Source organism: Plecotus auritus (genome assembly GCF_963455305.1).
Source record: "Plecotus auritus genome assembly, chromosome: X".
In the NCBI taxonomy this organism is placed as follows: domain Eukaryota; kingdom Metazoa; phylum Chordata; class Mammalia; order Chiroptera; family Vespertilionidae; genus Plecotus; species Plecotus auritus.
This window is the reverse complement of record NC_137784.1, coordinates 61919633-61923442: the sequence shown is the minus strand read 5'-3', so window position 1 is coordinate 61923442 and position 3810 is coordinate 61919633. Positions and strand designations below refer to the sequence as shown.

Here is a 3810-nt window from a genome sequence, read left to right as displayed (position 1 = left end):
ATAAAAAACACCATAACAGAAATGAAAACAAAAAAAGGCCTTTGATAGGCTTTTCAGTAGACTAGATACAGCCAAGAAAGAATCAGTGAGCTGAAAGATAAGTCAATAGAAACTTTCCAAACTGAAATGCAGAGATATCATACTCTCTAAAAACCTTCAGCAACATATAAAATACTAATTTTTACTATAACTATATTTACCAAATGATCTATATATATATAAAAGCCTAAGTGACCGTTACGACCGAAGGACAGGAATGACTGGAACAACCAATTGACCAGTCACTATGATGTGCACTGACCACCAGGGGGCAGATGCTCAATGCAGGAGCTGCCCCCTGGTGATCAGTGCACTCCCATAGCCAACCTCCCACGGCCCCTCCCACCAGTTGGCCAACCTGCCTCGGCCCCTCCCCACCACTGGCCAACTGCCCATGGCCTCTCCCCCCTTCCCCCGCACCCAGCCGGCCCCCCCATGGCCCCATGGTCCTTCCCCTTGACCAGCCGGCCCCCTGATAGGCCTCAATCACTGGCCAGGCCAAGGGACCCCAACCCTGCAAAATTTGTGCACTGGGCCTCTAGTTAAGACATATTTTGAGAAGAACATGAGATTGTATAGGGACAAGACCTTTCAATAGAAAAGCTATATTGGTCAATAAAATGTCTCAGTAACATGAATATTTATGATTATTAAAACTGAAATTTTAAGGAAGGTAATGTTAATGTAAAAAGATTCAAACCTGTAAAGAATTTTTGTGAGTTTATTTGAGCCAAACTGAAGACAATTGCTGGGAAGCAGAATCTCAACAGATTAGGATAATGCTCTGGAGAATGCCAGTTTTTCACCTATTTTTATACATTATAATCAAAGGAGGAGACATAGGTGGGTTACATGAAATCCATTGGTGCTAGATTAGAGAGGCAGGAGAAAGCAAAGTGGAGAAACCTCTGAGACTGTATAAAGAGTAAAATGATAGACACATACTTCTTTTACTTAAGTGGATACAGGATAGTTAACAGTCAACAATTAACATGATAACAATAACAATGAAGGAATGTGCAGTATCTGTGCTGGCACCCAGGGCATTTGGTTGTGTCCTGAGTGGTACAGAAAAAGGGAAATTACAAGTTATCCTGACATTTCAAGGATATGTTATCATAGATGCAAAAAGACAATAGGCTCCGTTAAGGTAAAGATTGACCTTGTCAGGGAAGATACCGGCCTAGGAAGTGACTACTCACTATAAACTGCTTTTAGTTAAAGTTTTAATTTCAGACCATCTTGTGGTTACTTTAGGTCTTATAGTTTGCAAGCCTGCTATGCAGGCCTTCGCTGAGCTTGTCAGGTTAGCATGTGGCCTCTTTCCTCCTCACAACTTATAAGTATTGATTCAGCTGTTTTAATAGAGACTAAATAATTATGGCTTTAACAAGAAGGAAGGTTCAGGGCCCCACCACCCGGCGGCTCAGCTCAGTCCAAGGCGGGGGAGAAAGGCCTGACCTGCGGGCGCGGTGTGGGCTCCTCCGGGGCCAGGACTATGGCGCTACACGCCCACGTGCTGAACAACTTCAGGTTGGAGAACCCAGGTGAGATCTCGCTGCCCGCGAGCACGAGGTGCTGAGCCTGTGCAGCCAGCAGAACATGAGGGCTGGCTGGAGGGCTTCAACAGCTCCGGTGACCACGGCCTCTTCCTGGCCTCCTACCTGCAGGTGATCTGCACACCCCCCAGGCTGGCCCCCCGCTGGATGTTGGCCCCGCAGCCTGGAGCCCCTGTCCGCCCCACTGCCCACCGCCTTCCAGTCACCCAGCCTTCCAGCCTCCGGGGGCCTTCCAGCCTCCGGGCTCCAGCCTCCAGTACCCTGGGGGCGCCCTGCAGCCATCGCCCCAGCAGCTCTATGGTGGCAACTACCAGGCCAGCCAGGGCAGCGACAAATGACTGGGAGGACGAGTGGGAGGACAGCTCCACAGTGGCAGACAAGGCGGGGGCATGTACCCAGACCTGGACGGCTTGTTGGCGGGGGTGGGGGTTTGGGGGTGGTAGTATGGGGGTGGGGGATAAGGGGTGGGGGGGAGCGGTCGCTACCACCTGTCCAAGAGCAGCACCAGCCGTCGCAGGCCAAGAGCTCGGCCACAATGAGCTGAAACCTGAACCACTTCACCTTTGTCAAGTCGGGCGGGGAAGCCTTTGTGCCAGGCGAGGTGTCAGGCTTCATCAAGGATGGAGACAAGCTATGCATGGTGCTGGGGCCCTACGGCCCTGAGTGGCAGGAGAACCCCTACCCCTTCCAGTGCACCACCGACGATCCCACCAAGCAGACCAATTTCAAGGGCATGAAGAGCTACATCTCTTGCAAGCTGGTGCCCACGCACACATAGGCGCCTGAGTACCTCCGCTACAAGCAATTCTACTGGCTGTACATGCTCCTGGCCAAGAAGTTCCCAGTCATCTCGGTGCCCCACCTGCCTAAGAAGCAGGCCATGAGCTTCTTGGAGAAGGACTTCATCTCTAAGTGCAGGAAGGGCCTGATCTGGTGGATGAACCAGATCCGGTGCTAGTGCAGAGCGACGTCTTCCAGAATTTCCTGACATGCCCCAGTGGCATGGATGAGAAGGCCTGGAAGCAGGGCAAGCGGAAGGCCGAGTGGGATGAGATGGTGGGCTCAAACTTCTTCCTAACTCTGAGCACACCGCCCACTGCCGCGCTGGACCTGCAGTAGGTGGAGAGCCACATCGAAGGCTTCAAGAGCTTCACCAAGAAGATGGATAACCCTGAGCTGCAGCTCAACCACACGGCCATGGAGTTTGTGCACAAGCAGGTGACAGGCTTCAGAAGGAGTACCAGAAGGTGGGCCAGTCCCTGCGCGGCTTCAGCCAGGCCTTTTGAACTGGACCAGCAGGCCTTCTCGGCCGGCCTCAACCAGGCCATCGCCTTCACCAGGATGCCTACAACGCCATCAGCGAGCTCTTCACCAAGCAGCCCAGGCAGGACCTGGGCCCTGTCATGGACCTGTTGGCGCTGTACTAGGGCCACCTGGCCAACTTCCCCAACATCATCCATCTGCAGAAAGGTGCTCTGACCAAGGTGAAGGAGAGCTGGCAGCATGTGGAGGAGGGGAAGATTGAGGCGCAGAAGGCTGACAGCATCCAGGCCCATTGCAACACCATCTCCTTCGCCACGCTGGCCGAGATCCACCACTTCCACCAGGTCCACGTATGCGACTTCAAGTCCCAGATGCAGCACTTCCTGCAGCAGCAGATCATATTTTTCCACAAAGTGACACAGAAGCTGGAAGAGGCTCTTCACAAGTACAACAGTATCTAGTGATGGACGTGCTTGGGGAGCTCTCCAGTTGTGAGAATAAATAAGTCATCTTTTCTGTCAAAGAACAGTTTAGACAGCCACCATTTTGGACTGCATGACTTGGCAGCTGCCATGTTGGCTGCATGGCTTGCACCTCCCCTGGGGGCTGCCATCTTGAAACAGCAAAGGCCAACCCCTCCCTTTGAATTAGCCAGTCACGACAGACTGTGCGCCTGAGCTCCAATCAAGAGGAAAGGACAGGTCACGTGCGTAAGGGATTATAAAGCCAAGCAACCCACCTGCTTGGTGTGTATGCGCTTTCAGACAATGTGTGTGCACCCTTCTACATAGAAGTAAATACGTTTGCCTTGCTGCCTGGCTCCCGAGTATGTTTTGTGTTCTACCAGAACCCCTGACTTGGGGGTCTCGCCTTATTTCTAACAATTTGGGGGAGCGTCTGGGATACCATCTGTCACCACAGGGTAAATGGACCCCTTTCCTGAGGCGGT

General features: G+C 52.2%; 1 pseudogene across 1 annotated transcript; it reads left to right on the top strand.

The window, feature by feature from the left end:
- The first annotated feature begins 1537 nt into the window (after positions 1–1537).
- LOC308239830 (sorting nexin-18-like) lies at positions 1538–3322 on the top strand (annotated as a pseudogene). Its single transcript has one exon. The product of its transcript is annotated as a sorting nexin-18-like (transcript).
- Positions 3323–3810: the final 488 nt, after the last annotated feature.